The 20,817-nt window shown below is 42.6% G+C and overlaps 1 protein-coding gene and 1 long non-coding RNA gene across 2 annotated transcripts in view; one reads left to right on the forward strand and one right to left on the reverse strand.

Moving 5' to 3' along the window:
• The first annotated feature begins 1,918 nt into the window (after positions 1 to 1,918).
• Positions 1,919 to 20,817, forward strand: part of LOC147577449 (uncharacterized) — a 28,465-nt gene continuing 9,566 nt past the window's right edge. Inside the window, exons 1-2 of the long non-coding RNA XR_015240309.1 lie at positions 1,919 to 1,983; positions 13,579 to 15,833. This is a non-coding gene — a long non-coding RNA (uncharacterized LOC147577449). The remainder of the gene's footprint in view (positions 1,984 to 13,578; positions 15,834 to 20,817) is intronic.
• GTPBP8 (GTP binding protein 8) overlaps positions 3,998 to 20,817 on the reverse strand; it is a 148,253-nt gene continuing 131,433 nt past the window's right edge. The window contains exons 8-9 of the mRNA XM_086675429.1: positions 6,462 to 6,616; positions 3,998 to 4,686 (exon numbers count right to left, since the gene is read on the reverse strand). The gene's annotated coding sequence lies outside the window, so the exon portion shown is untranslated. The remainder of the gene's footprint in view (positions 4,687 to 6,461; positions 6,617 to 20,817) is intronic.

Here is a 20,817-nt window from a genome sequence, read left to right on the forward strand (position 1 = left end):
TATAGGGTGGACCTCCTTTAATGAAGGCCATTGTCCACCATTCCTGCCCCGTGGCCCCCATCCCAGACGTGACCAAGCGGAGACTGGATGAATCCCAGTCAGGGACGCAACAGAGAGAGTCATGCACTGAGAGGGCAATCAGGCAAGATCATTTCTAAAATCTTTCCTGGTTCTGTGCTCTTGTGTATGCATGATTCTAAGCCACATGCAGGTGCCTAACAAAAGGAGGTTGGTCAGTGGGTCAGAGGATCAGTCCATGAATGTTTGCTACACACATGTGCTCTATTTAAAAAGGATTTGCTGGCAGGCCTCAGAAGGCCCTGCCTTCTGGAGAGCTGTTAGATGAAAAAAGGTTGAGACTGTGACTTTCTGACATTATTTCCAGGTAGTTGGCACGTACAAATTTTTAAAAAAATATTTATTTTAATTTGAAAATGGACATGAAAAAGATAGAAATAAAAATCAGTCACAATGCCACCAACCACTTTGGTGGACATATTTATGCATGTTTAGCTCTACTTAGAACACACACACGACTACACTGAACATACTGTTTTGTGTATGTATCTCTCTTAGGTCATTAAATAACCTTTGACAATATTTTAATGACGTGTGTGTGTTCAAGAACTTTCTGATAAAAACAAAACAGGGGGATGGGAGCAAGATGGTGATTTGAGGCAGGCAGTATGGGTTTATTCTGCAAAAGAAAGCACAGGGTTCCATCCTGTTTTGCAAAAACCATCAGTGGGAAGTAATTCTGATGAGGAGGAGAAGTATGTTGCACACAGGGATTATGCCTTCCAGCCTCAGTCCTGGAATGAATACAGCATGGACCTACAACCATCCGCAATGGACATGTAGCATGAGCAAGAAATAAATCTTTATTTTGTAAGACACACACACACACACACACACACACACACACACACACACACGGAAACATACAAATGGCAAGACTGCCTACATTTCCTAAGGCTACAAGGAAGGGCACCTGTGAAAGAAATAAGCTTCTGGAATCTGGGCTCCTTTGTTGTGTATATCTGCTAATATATTTGAATCATATGTGGGGTGCAGAGTTTTCCCAAATGAGCCTATAAACTCTGCAGACAAAGCTTATTCTTTAAGTGTGTGGGGAATTAAGGGGATGCCTCACTTCCTACATAAGGAAGAAGCCTGGGAAGGCCTACTGTACCTTGCTTCGGGCAGAAGAAAATGGACATAGCAGGTGTCCAAGGCTCTGTTAAGCAGAGGGCTGGTCTATGGAGAAGTTAGGAGGAAGAATTCAGGGATGAGGAAGCAGAAACTGTGTTCTGAACACTGGAGTGCCGGCCACTTCCTTGTGCAAGATGCAACTCAAGTAGGAGGTCAAGGCAACCCCCATCCACAAGGCCGCACCTGTAGCTACCACCATCCAGATAGGAAGGCTTTGCCCAAGCAGCCTGAGATTTGCAGCCTTTATGTCTTTCCCCCTCTTTAGGCCCTACTGAGGCCCAGAAGTACACAATTGGTGGCTAAAGGGCACAACCATTTTCCCCAAAATTGGGGTTTGGGAGACACAATCTTTCACAGGTAAGTACAGCACTGGGCAATCATGATGGCAGAGTGCCATTCAGGCCGTCCGGAACTTGAGGAATATATGCTCTTTCAGTGGCATCTCACTGCACTCAAAATAAATTCCTAAATCTTTATCATGCTCTTCAAGGCCCTATGTAGCCTGCACCACGACGCTTCTTCCAGCCTGTGATCTACTCCTTGATGATGCCACACTCACTCCCTTGTTTCCAGCCCCCCCGCATATTCCTGCCTGTCCCTGGGCTCACTATGCCCTTTACCTTGGACACCTTTCCCTCTGTGTTTACCTGGCCCCCTCCCTCACTTCATTCTAGTTCTGCTCAAATGTCACACCAGAACCACTGATGCATTCTGTGGCCACCCTACCCAGAATAGCATCCTCCCTCCGTTACTCATCTATTGGCAGTAGGGGTAAGTACTAACAGAGCCAGCAACAGAGACAGATAGGGATGGAGGGAGGGAACATAGAAATATAGAAATATGTATTTAAAAAATACATATAGATCTTATTTATCATCTGTCACCATCACTAGAATATGGGACAGGTACCATGAGAGCAGGGACTTTGTTATTTTCACTACTATATATCCCTGTCACCTAAATAGTATCGGGCACCCAGGGTGCAGGGAACAATGGTTGAATGAACGAATGGCCACTCTTTTCCTTTCATATTGATTACCTTTACCCTTGAGTCTACAACTTAGAGCCACTTCTTTTCAGACGCTTGATCTCTTCTGCATTTAAGTCTCAAGTCACTGCCATAATTTCAGATAAAAAATATCCTCAAACCACTTAAATCCCAATTCATGGAACAATGGAAGGAACTGTCTTTGGAATTCCTTTGGATATAGCTGCTTGCTTCTCCATTTGGGCTCAGCATTGTCCTCATCAATCCTGAGTCCCTGACTCAAATGAATCCTCTCTTGTCCCTACCCAAATTTAAGAGAGGTGGGACTCTCTTAAAACCAGTAAGGCTAGCCATGTCTCATCTGTGTGGTAACTTTTGCCCCAAATGTTTGGGTTTTTTTGGGGGGGTTACATATTTTATTTTATTTATTTTTTATTTATTTTGAGAGAGAGACAGAGAGAGAGGGAAGGAGAGGGGCAGAGAGAGAGAGAGGGAGAGAGAGAATCCCAAGCAGGCTCCATGCTGTCAGTACTGAGCCCAAAGGTAGGGCTTGGTCTCACAAATCATGAGATTGTGACCTGAGCCGAAACCAAGAGTCAGACGCTTAACTGACTGAGCCACCCAGGTGTCCCTACATATTTTATTTGTAAGTAATTTCTCCATCCAGCGTGGATGTAGAATTCACAACCCAACATCAAGGGTTGCATGCTCCACCAACTGAGCCAGCCAGATGCCCCACCCCAAGTACTAAAGGACTTTATCACATATCCAACTGGTGACAGTTCAGAGCAGCAGATGGGCACCTCTAGGCCTGTACCCATCTTGGCTCTTACACAGAATTGTCACTAAGAGTATAATAAACCTACTCTACCCCTCAGCCCTCACTTCTAACTCTGCCCCAAGATTCTATGTCTATGACACAGATACAGTCTGTGACACTGACTTGAATTGATGTGGCCTCCTGGCACCCAAATCTCCTAGTTCTGATTTCTGTGGCTTCCCATCACTCTGCTCTTTTGGACCCAGGTAGCGCCATCATTCATGTTCCTCCAGCCCAAGTCCCAGGAGCACCTGATGGCCGAGGCTAATATCCTTAGAGTGGCCTACTGTGTATGACCCAATGGCAGCAGAGCTTCTGGCCACTACTCTCAGTTTAGAACCTTGTGCAGCAAGGGCATTGTTTCAGAATGCACTTAAAACAAGATCAAAGATAAATCTTAAAAGCCTGAGTGGTGCTCCCTGCAAGTAAGTCAAGATACTTTGGCTCATATGTGAAGTTTAGGTTCATATGTGGCCAGCCTCTCTGCTCTTCTGGTGCTGTAAAGACACTGAGAAAGGGGCTGTTGCTTCTAAAAATTTGGATGCTGCCATCTAGAGAACTGCCCTGCCTGGCTGGTGGAGGTTTTCCAATCCTGCAGGAGGGTGGCTTTTCCTACTTCAGGTGCCTGTCTGGGACTGTGGCCTCATCTGAAGGAAGGAGCTGGGGCCCTTAAGGCTGGGAGGCTGTGCCTGGGGAAGATGGGGGATGGAAGAGGCAGGATGGCCCAACTTGTTAATAGAGGCCTCATTACACACATGCCTGAGTTTGGCTCTCTCTCAGGCGCCGCTCAATCAAGAAGTGCACATACTGACTGACTCTGTTCCTTCTGCACTTTCAATGATACATTTTTTAAAGCTGTAATGAGGTTTGCTGTACTTCCCATGCCAGAATCTTCTTCTCTGAGGACAAAGAATAACATTAACATATGCAGACACCCAGCATATAGATGTCCGGCAAGATATGACACTGTGATATGCTGAGATGAAGAAATTCACATGTTTATGCACACATGTCACGAAAACATTTTAACACCCTCCTTTCACATACACTTAGCCTGCAGAGCTGTGGGCACGTTCACTCGCCCACAGCAGATTAAGTAGGTGGGGTGGATGTCAGAGTCAGTCCAAGCCCTCATGCCTAGCAATACAACCAGAAGTAGAGAAAATATGAATTCCGGTTCTCACTCACTTCCTCCCACCAATGCTTTGATTCCTGATCACTAACTTGTACCAGTGACATAAGAAACAACTCACTGACATTCAATATAATGTATGATTAAGAAGGTAATAAAAAAAAACCTCCCCTGTTATCAGAAGGCCTTTCTAAATACGAAACAAAACCTAAAACCCAGAAATGAAAAGATTAACATGTTTGACTACATATAAACTAAACAACCTCCCAAGGTAAAAATACTTGATAAGCAGAATCAAAAGACACAAGACAATACTGGGGGAAAATGTGCATCTTTTATCACAGATGAATGTTTAATTTCTCTAACAAATAAATAACTTAGAAAATATCAATTAAAAAAACTACCAACCTAACAGAAGAAACAATAAAGGACTGGGGCACCTGGGTAGTTCAGTTGGTTAAGCGTCTGACTCTTGATCTCAGCTCAGGTCTTGATCTCAGGGTCATGAGTTCAAAGCCCCATATGGGATCCATGCTGGGTGTGAAGCGTACATAAAAAATAAAAAAATAAAAAAAAGTATATCAATAGATATTTAACAGAAAGGAATCGACAAATAGCTCTGAAATGTGTAAAAGATGAAAAATCTTATTCATAAGAGGAACTAATTAAAAATATACTGATAGGCCATTTTTCACTGATCAAATTGACGAAGTCCAAAAAGTTTGATAAACTGAGTTGGTGAGGGTTTAGAGAAATAGGCATGGCCATACGCTGTAGGTGGGAGGGGAAACAGTATCTTTTATGAAGAGGAATTCGGCAATACTCATCATAATCACAAATGGTTCCACCATTTGGCTCCCTTCTATGAATTTATCTTAAAATACACTCTTCTTCTGTGAATGATTCATATACAATGCTATTTATCACACTACTATTTAAAATAATAAAGGTCAGACACAAATTGTCCATTAATAGAGGGTTAAATATGATACATTTTTGCAAAGGAACATTTTTCAGCTTTAAAAAGAATGAGAATGCTTTTTCATGTGCTGATATGAAAGATTTTTAAAACATATTAAGTGAAAAAAATAGAGGTACAAAAAAGTATGACCATCATTTAGCGGAGTGAAGCGGGGAAACAGGTGTGGGTATTTACTTGTGTATAAAATAGCTCTGCAAGGATACAGAAAAAGCTGGTAATGTTGGTTGCCCTGAGCAAAGGAGCTAGGTGGCAGATGTGAGGGAGATACTTCATGTATGTTCTTTCAATCCTCCCAATTTTTTTTTTTTTACCGGGTTCATGTATTCTCTCTTCAACAAAAAATTTAAAGCAAGTTATTTTGTTTTTTGTAAGATATCAATTAATTCAATCATCACCTTCAAGAATTAAAATCCTTGATAAAAATCCTCTCGATAATTGCAGCAAATAACCTTTTAAAAATTCATTACTCTTAATGTATGATTGGATAAAGGAGAGAGAGATGGCATGTGAGGCAGTGGGAGAATAGATGCCATCCAGGAGACTCGCGAGGTGTGATGGGGAGTAGGGCAGGACGAGCGAACAAGGAGGCTGCAGAGGGAGAGAGAATCACAAAGCAAGGAGACAGAGACAGCATTTGCTGAAGCGGGGGCAGGGGTGTGGTGGTAAAATTTAGCTACTGTACTTTGGCCATTCACCTCGCAATGTGCTTCAGACCAGACTGCCCTTTGTTACTACTGCTCTTTGAGACGGAGTTTATTTTTCCATGGACTTCTTGGGGTTTCTCCTGTGTATAAGGAATTGACAAAGGTTTGAAAAATTTACTTAGGAAACATGGAGGTCCTCTGACCCCACCAGAGAAAATAAACAAGTGTAAAGTGGTACTTAAGGGAGGGTAAAATAGCTGTGACTTCATGATTTGGCAGATTCTATCAATAATATGAATGGTGGATATTCAGTGGGTATCAGATTTACCTATAACTGCACATGTATATATAGTATGAGAATAATTTAGAATTCCACACAATTTATCCCAGTACATTTTGCTTGTTAGTGTCGATGACGTTGTTCCCATAATACTGTAAACAAACCTCCATTTTCGAAAACATTGACTACGCTCTAATGGTTTGCCTATGTATCATCACTCATGCACTAGTTTGTGAACTTTTTGAAGGAAGGGGGTTTCTCATCTTTGTACTCCCACACCTAGCACGTAATAAGTAATCACTGCTGAATTGAACTGAATTCATATTGCCATCAGTTAGGGGTTATGTTTGGCTGCAAGTAACAAAGACCCAACACACAGGAGCTTAAACAAGATATGACTCACATAATACAAAGCACACAGGTAGCAGGCCAGGGTTGCCGCAGTGTTTGCTGGGAATCACCAAGGATCTGGGAAGCTTGGGTACCTCTGCTTGCACGCCTGACGTTCAGTGATGCTTCTCATGGAGAAGGTTGGTGGACGAACGTGTGCTCTAGTGTCTGGAAGGGAAGGGGAAGAGCAAAAGGCAAGAGGCCAGAGCGGTGCAATTGCCCCAAGCCCGACCCAACTGGTTCCTCTCCCATCTCATTGGCCAGAAGTGGAAGCTGAGTGGTTTAACCTGAGAGCACCGCTGCATCCCGTAATAAAATTAAGGTTCTCTTAGTAAGGAAGCAAGGGAAAGGAGTAGCAGTATCGGTCACAAGTGTGTAAAAGCCAAAGACGCAAACACATTTCCAACTCTGAAACTTCTCTCTCATTCCTGTATTTGTCCCGTCTGTAGAGTGGCCGTGGTGAACGTCCATTCTCTTGCAAATCCCACCTGGTTCAATTAGATGATAGACCACCAGAGACCACGCATTACCTTCCTCCTACCACCCTGCTCCTTCCGGGGTGATGTTCTTGGCATATTCTAAGACTCTAACTAAAATAACATAATTACCCGAGGCGCGGTACAGTCCCTAGATTCCACAGGCGGTCTTCAGGGTTGGGATATTCCCCAGGGGCAGAATTGGATGCAAATTCCTTCTCCCTCTTGCTCTGCTGCATTTCTAGCCTCTCCCTACAACCCAGAAGTCCTCTGTGGATTGTATCATAGGATTGTCTGTATCAGTGGATTTCTTACAAACATCTGGCGGCAGAGCCTCGCCTGTTCCAATCCTCTGAGTCCTCTCAGACCACAGGCGTTCTGCTGGATAGTCAAATGATCTTTCCCCTGAGTCTGAGGAGGAAATTTGTGCTGGTCTCCTGTACTTCTCTCCAAGCAGGGAAAGGTTGTTTGTTCCTCATAATTAATGGACAGAGAAACTGGGCCTAATTTATTTTCCTCATAGGAATGCAAGTGCGTTCTTTCTAGAGAAGAATGTGTGTCTTTGCCTCACCCAATCTGACTCACAATTTCCCGTAAGGAGTAGACACACTTAAGCCAAAGGTGAGGGCAAGGAACAGTTATCAAAAACTCTGAAAGAGAGACTAAACACATTTTTAAAAGAAATCATGTTTCTGCTTTGGTCATATAATCTTAAGTATTTTGTATGATCATGTAAAATTATTAAGAGGCATTTAAGAAAGGCATTTAATGGGAGCTATGCATTATTACAGACTGGATTTCTGTGGTATTTAAGAATTTTCTAGCTCTTCAGAGTCACTGGCCTTTAATTTATCTTGAACCAAGATTATTGAATTTTGCTTGCACATCCGAAGCTAAATAGAGAACGGCACATTTCAAATGCCTGCCTGCTGTATACAGCACGCTAGGGACAGTGATAAATTGCAAAGGCTGCGGCTCTGAGACCCCATCAAACTGCATTTGCAAAATTCTTTGCAGATGAGTTTTATGAATTCTTTAGAATAGATCCGCAGAACCGACATTTTTCTCATTAATTCCCCACCAGTGATAGTCACGTGTCTATGTAGAGGTAAAGGGAGAAAATGGAATGGAAAAAGCATGGCTTTCAGATTTGGGCCTGTGTTTGGATTCCGGCTCTGCTGTTCATACTGGGGAAGTGATCCCTAGCAAGTCACATCAGCCCTCTTTGCCCAGTTTCTTCGTCTGTAATCTTGCCTTGCAAGATTGTTGTTACCGAATGCAAAGCTCTTGACTCATGACGGATGGTAGTTATAATCAATATACAAAGCATTTTGCAGTGTTTAACCTCCCTGAAACCAAGGTGGACATTGGCCTTAGCACTATCTCCCATGACATGAATTGTGTTGTCATTGACTTGGTGCGTACCTGACCTACCCCACATCCTCCCATTTACTCTTGCTAGAAAAATTTCTCCCAGCCAGACATCATCTCAGTGCAACTTCCATTGAGTGTCAGGATGGGGTTAGGCACCTGACTGCTCGCACAGCCCCCTGGGCTCACCTCTACTGACAGTGTTCTCAATGTTTGCCTGTTCCGGGAACCAGGTTTTGCTTTGTTTTGACAGTGCAAGGGTCATGGTAGCCACTCTTTTTTAAAACACTCAATTGAGGTATAATTTAAAAACTGTAAAATTAACTCATAATCAGTATACAATTCAATGGGTTTTCAGTAATTTTACAGAGTTGTGCGATTATCACCACAATCTAGTATTAGAACAATTCCATCACCCCAAAGAGATCCCTTGTGCCCATTTGTAGTCGCCCATTCCCCAACCCCAGGCAACCACTGTCTGTGTGGTTAGATTTGTCTTTGCTGGACATTTCATATAAATGGAATCATACAACATGTATTTTTTTGCACCTCCCTTTCACTTAGCATGAAGCCTTTGAGGCATGTGTGCATTGCAGTTTGTTGCTTTTTCTTGAGGTATAGTATTCTAACACGTAGATACACAGAGACGGTGTTCTGTGCACTAGTTCAGTGCCTGCACATTACAGTGAAAGTTGAGAAAATGTTGCTTGAATTAAGTTCACACTGTGATAATATTACAGTCTGACGGGGTGCCTGGGTGGCGCAGTCGGTTAAGCGTCCGACTTCAGCCAGGTCACGATCTCGCGGTCCGTGAGTTCGAGCCCCGCGTCAGGCTCTGGGCTGATGGCTCAGACCCTGGAGCCTGTTTCTGATTCTGTGTCTCCCTCTCTCTCTGCCCCTCCCCCGTTCATGCTCTGTCTCTCTCTGTCCCAAAAAAAATAAATAAACTTTAAAAAAAAAAATATTACAGTCTGACAATATTACTGCACGCAGTAACAACAGACAAGAACATGCAAATACCCGTGACGTGTTTTGGCAATGTCAAGTCCTTACCTGAGGAGACTCCTCAGTAGCTTCTTACCTTGCCACTTTATGTGGCTGTTTAAAATTCTGAAGTGAGAAACACCCCTCCCTTCTACCCCCAGCTGTTTTGACCTTACTTTCATCTCCTTCATGTCAAAACTGAATGCTCATATTTGTCCCAACACAAGGAGGCACCTCATACATATTAAGTGATGATTTATTCACTCATTCAGTTCACTCAACAGTATTGAGCACCTACTGTTTGCCTGGCATCATTTTAGGTGCTTAAAATACTTGAGTGAACAAAAAAGACAAAAATCTCCACCTTCCTTCCTGATGACGAATGTATTCACATTTGGGAATCCACTATATCAGTGGTGTGTTAAGAATTTGGTCCACAAAAGCCTTAATATGTTTTTCAAAAATCATTAGACTTGAGGTCAAAAGACATGAATAAACTATCCACAAAGGAGGAAATATGGAATACACAGCACATAAACAGATCAGTCTCAATAAAAAATGGAAGAAATGAAAATATAAACAACTTCACTGAAGTTACTAGAAACATTATACAGTTTTTAAGTCATCAAAAAGGAAAAAAATTATTATATGCAAGGTAGATGGGTTAAGGAAAACAGAAATGCCCATCAACTGCTGGTGCCATTATGAACTTATTGGGTCTTTTAGAATCTGATTTAGAATCACTTTCAGAATTACTGATTTAGTGGGGCTCAGTCAATTAAGCATCTGACCCTTGATTTTGGCTCAGGTCATGATCTCACAGTTCGTCAGCTCAATCCCCTTGTTGGGCTTTGCACTATCAGCATGAAGCCTGCTTGGAATTCTCTCTCTCTCTCTCTCTCTGCTCCTACCCCATTCATGCTCTCTCTCTCTCTCTCTCTCTCTCTCTCTCTCAAAATAAACAAATCAATTTTAAAAAATTATTAAAAAATCACTGATCTAGAAATTACTTATTTTATGAATGTCCAAAGGAATTCATTAGGGAAAATATTATACCAGAGCTATTAATAAAAGGAAAAAGAGTGGACATACTCCAATATTCCACTATTTGAAAGTAAATGAGTAGATAAAAAAATAAATTTAGCATAATAAGATGGAGTGCTCTTACCCACTAAAAGAATTAGAAGACTATACACTTTGTGATATACAGAATGTATACATCAAACAGCATTAGTTAAAGAACGAAAAATATTATGGATGAACTGATTATAGCTATGTAAACTATCAGAAAAGAGCATAAAGTGATACATATATTTGTATTTGACCATTTTTTTGTGACATGTATAATGATTCTTTAAAATCAGTAGCCACTCCTCCACCCACACTACCCATCCACCAAAAAGTCTTGTTTCCTTGCAAAACACAGTCTTCACCCCTGCCTCTGCCTTTTCCAGTTCTTTGTGTCAGTAAAATGAAAGGGATACTATTCTTAGGTGCTGCACCCATGACTAGTCCATCAGTACAGATTCCCATGAGCTGTAGAGCAGCAGGGTTAGAAAGGATCTAGGGGCATCTGGGTGGCTGTCAGTTAAGCGTCTGACTTCAGCTCAGGTCATGATCTCACAGCTAATGGGTTTGAGCCCTGCTTGGGGCTCTGTGCTGACAGCTCAGAGCCTGGAGCCTGCTTCGAATTCTGTGTGTGTGTCTCTCTCTGCCCCTCCCTGGCTCACACTCTGTGTCTCTTTCTCTCTCAAAAGTAAATAAACATAGAAAGAAAGAAAGAAAGAAAGAAAGAAAGAAAGAAAGAAAGAAAGAAAGAAAGAAGAAAAAGGAAGGAAGGAAGGAAGGAAGGAAGGAAGGAAGGAAGGAAGGAAGGACGGACCTGGAAGTTAATTATCCATCCTCTCACTTTAGAGAGGCAAGAATTGACAGCCATAAAGGGGGAATGTTTTGCTCAAGTTCCCCCAGCTGTTTAGTGCAAGGATGGCATAAAATGTAAGTCTCAATCACTTTCACCAACTGACATAGTCTCCATTATATAGTAGGAATTTAAGAATATTTGTTGAATGAAATAAGAGTTTCTTCTTCTTCTTCTTCTTCTTCTTCTTCTTCTTCTTCTTCTTCTTCTTCTTCTTCTTCTTCCTCCTCCTCCTCCTCCTCCTCTTCCTCCTTCTTTTTCTTTTCTTCTTCTTCTTCTTCTTCTTCTTCTTCTTCTTCTTCTTCTTCTTCTTCTTCTCCTCCTCCTCCTCCTCCTCCCCCTCCTCCTCCTCTTCCTCCTTCTTCTTCTCCTTCTTCCTCCTCCTTCTTCTTTTTCTTCTTCTTCTTTTTCCTCCTCCTCCTCCTCCTCCTCTTCTTCTTCTTCTTCTTCTTCTTCTTCTTCTTCTTCTTCTTCTTCTTCTTCTTCTTCAGTAGGCTCCACACACAATGTGGGGCTTGAACTCACAAACCTGAGATCTAGAGTTGCATGCTCTACCAACTGAGCCCACCAGGCTCCCCTTACTAGTTTCTTTTATAATAGAAAACTGACATGCCCACATCCCGGGGTGTTTCTTCTGGGTTCCCAGCTGAGAGTCAACATCTGAGTACGAAAAATTTGGACTCATAGAGCAGGACCAAAAAACAAAACAAAATGAAACAAAACAAGAAAACAAAACCAAAAACCAAACAAAAAAAAGAAAAAAGAAAAAGAAAGGAAACCTAAAGCAGTGTTCTGCGTTGGTGGAAGGCTGCTGTTCAACCTAAAATACTTGGAACAGCCCTAATTTTCATGGGTGTGCCTGCTGTTTTGCAGATCTAGGTCCTGGACCAATTTAAAGCTCTGAGTTTATTTTGGTTTATTTTAGGCAGCCCGCTGTGGCATCTTCCTGTTGTGGTTGATGACATTGTGTGGTTGGGTAAATGCTTGGACTCCAATTTTTTTTAAAACGTTTATTTATTTTTGAGACAGAGAGAGACAGAGCATGAACGGGGGAGGGGCAGAGAGAGAGGGAGACACAGAATCAGAAACAGGGTCCAGGCTCTGAGCCATCAGCACAGAGCCCAACGTGGCGCTCGAACTCACGGACCGTGAGATGGTGACCTGAGCTGAAGTCGGACGCTTAACCGACTGAGCCACCCAGGTGCCTCTACTTGGACTCCAATTTGAACTAGAGCACAATGCTCATTATTTTATTTCAAAAGGAAGCAGAGCTAGTATAGGAAGTCTATAGAGAGTTCTGGAGAAAGGTGGTATCTCTCACTGCAGAACTGGGGCAATACAGAAAAAACTAAGATGGCAAAGAGTATCTGGCCGCTTGTGTTTACTTTGGAGGCAGTCCAGGCAAGGGGGAAAGATCTCTGTTCTAAGAGGTGATCATGGGCAAGCCACTCTGGCCTCAGTTTCTCCAAGGGTAAATGACAATTCTGATTAAGAGGTTCAGAGAGGGTAACAAAGAAAGGATTTTGAAACATAAAGTGTATACAAACTAGCAGTCATGATGATGGTGGTTGAGATTGAATTCAGCATGAGCAAGAATTTAAAAACAAAAGCAGTTGGCGTGATGTAATTTCTTTTGAAATGACAGCAAGTAGGAGTGAGTGATCAGAGGAGGCCATGCTCCTAGGGAATGATGGAGGTGACTACATGGCAGGTTTTATATGACAGAGAGAGTGAGAAACATTTGGGACCAATTTCCTCTTGTCCCCTCATCTCCCTTCCAGCCACCACTAAACACCAAACAGTTGTGGACACTGACCAAGGTTTATCCGCCCTCTTTCAGCACCCTTTCCTTGTCAGCACACTTCTTATCTGGGACCCCGGCAAACAGCTGAGGCTGAACAGAAAGGATAACAGATTCCAGAACTTGAGTGTGGACCTGAGTTATCCCACATGTTAGCTGTGTGACCTGGAGAAGGTTTTCTCGTGCTCTCGTTCCCACTCTCATCTGTAATATAGGAAGGACACCTGTTCAACCTACATATAGGGTGTGCCCAGATGAAATAACATTCTCGAAAACTGCAAATTTGCACAAACTGCAAATTCCTTAGTCTCTTTTTGCCTCAGTTTCCACATTTGTAAAATAGTTGCCATGTCTCACCAGGCTACTGTGGCTCTCTGTGAGGGCCCTCTGCATGTAAATCTTATATTACAGCTTACCCCAGATTTATAGACTCCTGTTTCTCTACCACATACTGGAATATCTATTTCCAACCTGACATTCTTTCTATGTCTGTGTCCAAGTTCACCCTCAGAGAGCCTGCAGTTTACTTGGGAAGCTAAGACCCTCCCATGGTTGACCTGACCACCCTCTCTTTTTACAGGAGCCTGCCACTATGGGAAGCTGGGACCCACATTTGACACAAGAGGACACTCCGGCCACGCTGAGGAGAGGGAGACCCGGGATGAAATAGCTGGAAGAAACCGTGCCACTCAAAGTCCCATGGACACCATGTGACAGGAGGGGCTGTGTCCATCGGGCCACTGCCTTGTCTCACAAACAGCCCCTTCCATTCACGTCCACATGTGTCTGTTTTCTGCCTCTTGAGTGGGTCCGAAACTGGAAAACATCTGCACTAGTTTCATCTGGGTGTGATTTATAAGGACTCCCCATGGTCCCCTCTCTCCCTTCTCCTCCTCCTCACCTCTGGTGCTTGGGGGTTTCGTGGTTTTTTGTTTTGTTTTGTTTTGTTTTAAACAGGCTAGTGTTTCTTGAGACTGGGTCACCTTGATTTATTATGCCCTGGACTCATTAACAAAAGACTCTGGGACAGGTCATTTATTTTCTGAGTGGTGATTTCCTGTCCTACCCCAGCCCTGCTCAGCAGGGGCCTGGTGGAGCACAGACTTATATTAGCTGCACTGTCACCATGGGAGAACGGAATCAAGCAAGGAAGGTACAGAGGGCAGAAAACGTCTCTTTCCTTAAGAGCTTTCTCCTTACTTTAATGATTTTCTTCAGAGTCCCTTTTGGTAGTTCCTTCTCTCCTCCCTCAGCAAATGAGACAAGTTTAACAAATAAGTTGTGGGGTTGCTTCTTAAAGGAACAGACACGGATCTGTTTTCTCTATTTCACATTTGAATAGCCTAACATTTATATGTGTATTTATGAAGGGTTATTAGTGGACACCCAAGCTGAGCATGAAGTAGGCAAACTCAACGTTATGTGCACTACGGTCAACTATTTTGTCAGGTCCTTATTAAAATAATACACTCGTGTTTGGGCACTAAAACCTGAGATGCTAATAATTTAGAGGGAGGTCACAAGGCAAAAGTGAAATTATTCAAGATTTTCAGATAGGCTCTCTGGAGTTAGATTAAAGAAATTGGCATGGTTTAGCCTGAGGTTCAAAGGCTGAAGAATGATTTATTAACTGTTTTCAGGTCTCTGGGAGGTAGTTTTATGTAGGAATGATGGTGACTAACTGTTTTCTGACTGCACTAAAGATAGAATCAGAGGAAGTAGAATTAAATTGTAGCAAAATTACAGAATAGTCATAAGGTGAGTAGCTATGGCTAAAGTCTATTGAGAAAAAGATGAGATATATCTGTAAAGTTGTAACGCTGTTACCCCATTTTAAAGAATAACAAACAGAGGCTCAGAGAGGTTAAGTAATTGCTGAAGGTCACAAAGTGAGGCAGTGACAGAACTGCGTCTAACTAATTCCACAGTGTATAGAGTGTATAAAAAAGTCAAAGAAATAGCAAATATATGTATATTTTTTTAAATAAAAATAAATAAAAAAATAAAATCATATTATAAAGTTCCCAATAGTCTAGATTGATTTATGTTCAGAGAACAGGGGATTCAATTCTGTGGACTTAAGACCTTGGGATTCTGTGCTCCACTTGGTTCTGAGCTGGGAAGGCAGTCTTCTTCCCTCACCTTCAGCCTAAGAGACAGGCAGAGTGGGCAGACCCAGCACCAGCACCCTCTGAAGCAGTCTGAAGACTGGGCTCTGGGCTGGTCATTTTTGTCACTTGTCATGGGCCATACTCCCAGGCAAAGGCTTTGGTCTCAGGAAGGCTATGGAGTTGGTGGGTGTGGATGGTTGAGGCTCAAGAAAGGCACCCCTCCTGCCCACTGTGCATGTCTCCTCAAAGTCCCTCCCACCATGGAAAGGCCAGTTAAGGAGTGTCTGGAGTGTGTTTCACTGTGAGGATTGGGATTGATCCAGAACCACCAAAGTGGCTGGACTCCTGAGAAGCATGCAGAAGTGGGAGAAGCAAAGCCCGGCTGGATTATTGCCCTGCACATGGGTCAGTTTGGAAATGGCCACGAAGGAGGAGCAAGGCTGTAAGAAAGATTTCGTGGGTGGGAAGGAGAGCGAACATCTACTGCACACTTACTCTGCCAGCCACTGGTGAAGGGTGACGGACTACGTGAGGTCGTTTGATCTCTGCAACAACACTGTGACGTCAGTACTCTTACTATCGTCATTTACAGAAGGGGAACCAGCACAGAGAAGTAAAACACTGGTCAACGCTCCACAGCGAGGAGGAGTTAGAACTCGAATCCAGACCTAAAAGACCGTCTGACCCCGGAGGCTGCATTCTTAACTGCCATGACTCGGATGAGGTACTTGCAGGAACTTCTGCTCTTGGGTCACTGACTCAACAATGACATAGCTTCGTGCTGCCTGGTTTATCAAAAGTACTAACAATTGTAAACATTGTTCTAATTGAGGGATTTTACATTCATTCTTTCTCTGCTTCTTTATCTTAAGGAGAAAACATTCATCGAGAAGCAAACATTTTACACTCCCCAACTCAGACCTCAGATATTTAAGGGTTAATTCTTCTCTAATTGCTCAGTTAATTACTTGGAAGGTGTAGGAGGCAGTAGAGGAGGAGGGCAGGATTTTCCACAGGGGAACATACTGGAAGGGGCAAGAGGAGAGAACCAGTACCTGCTGAGTGCAGACTTGAGCTAAATGTTTTCCCATTAGTTACTTACTTCATTTCACCCTCCTAGCAGTCCTTTGAAGTAGGTGTTATCAGCACGACTTTACAAATGAGAAAGGTTATGTAACTTGCCTGAAGTCACGTTGCCTGTGCACAAAGAGGCTGGCATCTTAACCCCAGAATGCTGCTCTCCAGGGCTGTACCCAAGACACCATATAGCAGCCAGTGATAAGCACAAGGTAACCTTGACAGAGGGCTCAAGGGGCTCAGCCAGGAGCGCAATTGAGAGCACAGAGATGGGGTGACCCTGGCAGCATCCTCTAGTTCAGGCTAAGCCCAACCTTTCTGCTCTTCTGGGAGGATTCCCACCTTCGGTGTGTGGAGCAGCAAACTAGACAAACAAGAAGCCATCATTTCTAGGTTCTGCTCTGCCAGAGGCCTGGGGCATGACAAGATGGTTAATGCAAAGCTTGGCATGCCTTCCCTACTTAATTTAGGCCTCCTCCCAGGAGGGAGCCCAGAAGTGGGGAATATGAGAAAGGGAAAGGAAAAATTATTAGAGATAAGTGAAAAAAAGAGAATATTTATAGGGCTTGGAACATCTAATGGAAACCAGCTGCTAGATTGAGGGTGGGGGTCTCTAATCTTGCCTGCAAGGGATTATTAGGCCTTTTCTTACACATACCTGTGTGTGGAGAGATGTCTGGGCAGAGAGAAGGGAGGGTAGGTTGGGAGGGAGATTGGGAGCATGAGGGCCAGCCTGGAGGCTTGGGGGAGGACTGTGCACTCAGTACATTGGACAGGAGCGAGCTGATATCCTCTCCTGGCCTTGCTCCACCCCCACCCCTTTCCTTCAATTTAAACTGGAACTGATTCAAACCTGCTGCTCTTGGAAAGAGGCCATCAGTACAGGCTCCAACAGAAAGATGATACACCAGGGGATATGAGTGTGAGAGAGTGGGGCAATCAGAAAGAATGAGAAAATGAGACAAGGGAATGGAAAAGGTGAATAAACAGGCGACGATGAAGGAGGGAGAGAGATGGAAAGATTAAAATGCTGGCCCACATGGGGAGCCCAGAGAGAAGGGTGTGACTGTAAGTTTGGAGCTGGAGCAAATTCAGAGCTGATCCTTGTGGGCCCCGTTTTCTTTCCCACAGATCTGGAGGGTTCCAATAAAGATGTATGTGTCTGTTTGAAATTTTCCAGGTCCCTCTCCCATAAATCTGTGTTTCTTCTTAACCAAGGTCTTCTGGACCAAAAGTGCCATCCAAGAATTGTGTGAAGCACACTTAAAGATAGGAGGATGTATCATCAATGCGAAAAAGTATGATAATCAAGGCCCAGACTCTGGGGCACACATTGTGAGAGACAGCAGTCAACAACAAGGCACTTTCCAGAAGGCAATTTGTCCTGAAGCTAAAGCCTTAAGCCTCGGACTCTACCTTTTATTTCTAGCTCTCACTTAGGTTCTTACGTGAGAATATGTCCAGGAGTCGAGCCCTAGTATATATTTTTTAAGTTTATTTTGAAAGAAAGAGTAAGAGAGAGCACGAGTGAGGGAGGGGGGCAGAGGATCTGAAGTGGGCTCTGTGCTGACAGCAGAGAGCCTGATGCAGGACTTGAATTCATGAACCATGAGATCATGATCTGAGCCAAAGTCAGAGGCTTAACCGGCTGAGCCACCCAGGTACCCTGAGCCCCAGTATATTTAGTTGACATGAATTCAATGATATGTGTCAGGAAAAGGGGAAAAGGGAAAGAAAGAAAGAAAGAAAGAAAGAAAGAAAGAAAGAAAGAAAGAAAGAAAGAAAGAAAGAAAGAACGAACAGGGAGCCATTTAACTAGTGAGGATAATCTGTCTATCTTTCAACTAAATGAGCAGTATTAGATAAGCTGAGGTGAGAGATGTGAATCTATTCTTCCATTGGTCCCTTTTGGTCTTGGTCCCAGACAGATCTCATGATATAAGCTGAATTGCATGTAAAGAAACAGGAGTTTATATGAAATGATCCTTTAAATAAAAGTCTAGTACTTTATCTATTAACCAACTGAAGGAAAATACCCAATACACTATGTTGTTTGTTGAAAGATGGTGTAAGAGTGAAAGATGGTGAAACAGGCAATTTAAGGGCTTTCAAAAGTCATTTTAATTGGACTATTTTTAATTTTAAAATGCAGCCTTGAGACTTCATTGTCCGTTGAGGTTGGTGTGTGTGTGAAAATGTTGAGTATTTGGACTTATGATTCATGAATTGACTGCTCTCTCCTGAGTATCCAGGAAGTCCACAGGCATATAATAAGTTCAGAAAGGTTCATAGACCCTTAAACTCCAGCAGAGCCACAAGAGGGTGCGAGTATGACTGATGTGGTAGAAATTCCCTCCTTCAACTGTGTCCTTTCCTCTTGTTTTATTGTATTCACTCATTCCTCTCAATTTAAAACAAGTGGTTGCCTCACTATTCTCCGGAACCATCTTATATGTTATAGTGGGTCCTGTGCACCATAAGCAACATCTCACTGACAAAGACAAGTCTCTCATCCCCTAATTATCTCAAGGCCGTTTACTCTTAAGCTTTTCTATCTCATTCAAATATTGACCTTCTTCATTAACTCAGAAACAAGTCTCTGTGTCAGAAGGATTAGAGAGAAAGTCAGTTCAAAGATCATGCTAACAAAAATGTCAACTGTCTTTTAGGAAATCATTATTACTACTGCTTCAAGAACTTCAGGGGAAAAAAACAGACCCTCTGCCACCCCCCCCCCCCAAAAAAAAAGGCAAGGATGTTGTCCCCTTTGGGAAGAAACTCTTGATCAAATTGTCAGATGGGTTCTGTCACAGATAATCTCATCAGACTGACAGGTTACAGCTCTGTGGCAGCCTCATCTTGCCCCTGGAAACATCCCTCTTTTAAGGGAATGAAGACTTTTCCTTGTGCATCAGCAGTCCACATGCTCCTGTGACTTGTGAAAACTTCTATCCCATTAACTCAACCAGAAATCCCAAGACACTGGGCAGAGAAGGGATTTCAAGACATTTAAATTTCCCTACTTTGGCTTCTAGGTCAGACTACTGCTGGGTCCTTAGTCCTCAAGACCCATCAGGAAAGCAACTATTAAACTTTCAAAGTAATGCCAGAGAAAAGATGCTTCAGCACATTACAGTTTCATGCCCTGGACTCTGCTGCTGGTTTGGTACTTTTTTGATCCATGAGGTTCCACATTTCCAGGTCATTCTTTAGATTATGTATTCTTGTTTGTTTGTTTGTTTGTTTGTTTTAGATTATATATTCTTTTCAATTTTTATTTATTTCTCTATGGATCCACTGCCTTAAAACAAAACCAAAAACAATGAGCCATCTCTATTTTGTTCTGATGAATTATAAAAGACAGTCTCCCAGCACTCCTACCATCCTACAACCAGTACTCTGCTCTCTTTCTACTGTTGTCTTCTCATTTGCATGTATTTTACAAAGAATGCTAGATGTGGGTCAATCACTATGATTGTGTTGATCAGTGAGTGTTAGTAGGAAAGTATAATACATATTTTTCAATGGCAAGAACATTATGTGGGGCACTGGCATTTGAACTTCTTATTCTTATCACATGAATTGGTCTCCATGGAAAAATGAATCTATTTAAATGGTCTAGCACACTCAAATGTCATTTTGAATAATACGTGTCACTACTCCATAACTAGAAAACATAAGTGTCTCACATCTATGTGAAATGTATAGGACCATGGTTTTTCATGGCCTACATTTAGGTCCTGTAGAAAATGGATTGCCTTTAAGGCCAACAAGTACCTCTAACTGTGACAACTCATACCATGGGAAACTCCAGGGGTACTTTGATTTTCGTATGTGACAATAAAAAAAAATTAAGTTTAGTTATTTATTTTAAGAGTGACTGGGGGAGGGAGTGGAGACTGAGACACACACACACACACACACACAGAGAGAGAGAGAGAGAGAGAGAGAGAGAGAGAGAGAGAGAGAGAGAGAATGAATCCCAGGTGATTCTCAATGCAGGGCTCATATCATGAACCATGAGATCATGACCAGAGCCAAAACCAAGAGTTCTATGTTTAATTGACTGAGCCATCCAGGCACCCTGGAATGAGGTGACTTTAAAAAAAAAGAATTCACTGCCACTTCTACTGGGTAAGTGACCAGCCATAGCAATGGGAGAAAACATTAGCAGTGGCAGATTTGGGGGTAAGAAATGAATATAGTTTTGGTCCAGTAATTGAACAGCTCTAAGTTTATTTAACTATACTTTTATCTAGACAAATTTTCTCCATTGAGTTTAACAATTTCATAGAGGTTTTTCCAGATTCTTTGCAGATTAATCTTTTACAAGCATCCCCTAGTCTACCAGCCTCAAACATGGAATGCTCACTCCTGTCTAGAGACTCCCAAACAATCATGAGTGGAGCTGAGATGGTGCATGAAAGCCAGAGGTTTGTGGGAACTGTTGCACTGAACGTTCAGTTTCCTTACGTTCAGATTCATCCAGTCTGACTCTTCCTCACTTCGGTTCCTAACATGCTCTCACATTCTCTTCTCCCTGGGTAGTCTCTTCATCTTGAAATTCTCTCACCTTCTCTTTGTGTAACTGAGATCTGTTCATTCTTTAAGACTCAAGTTCATTTCCTCTT

The sequence above is a fragment of the Puma concolor genome, chromosome C2 (assembly GCF_028749965.1).
Source record: "Puma concolor isolate L17-30 chromosome C2, mPumCon1.1.hap2, whole genome shotgun sequence".
In the NCBI taxonomy this organism is placed as follows: domain Eukaryota; kingdom Metazoa; phylum Chordata; class Mammalia; order Carnivora; family Felidae; genus Puma; species Puma concolor.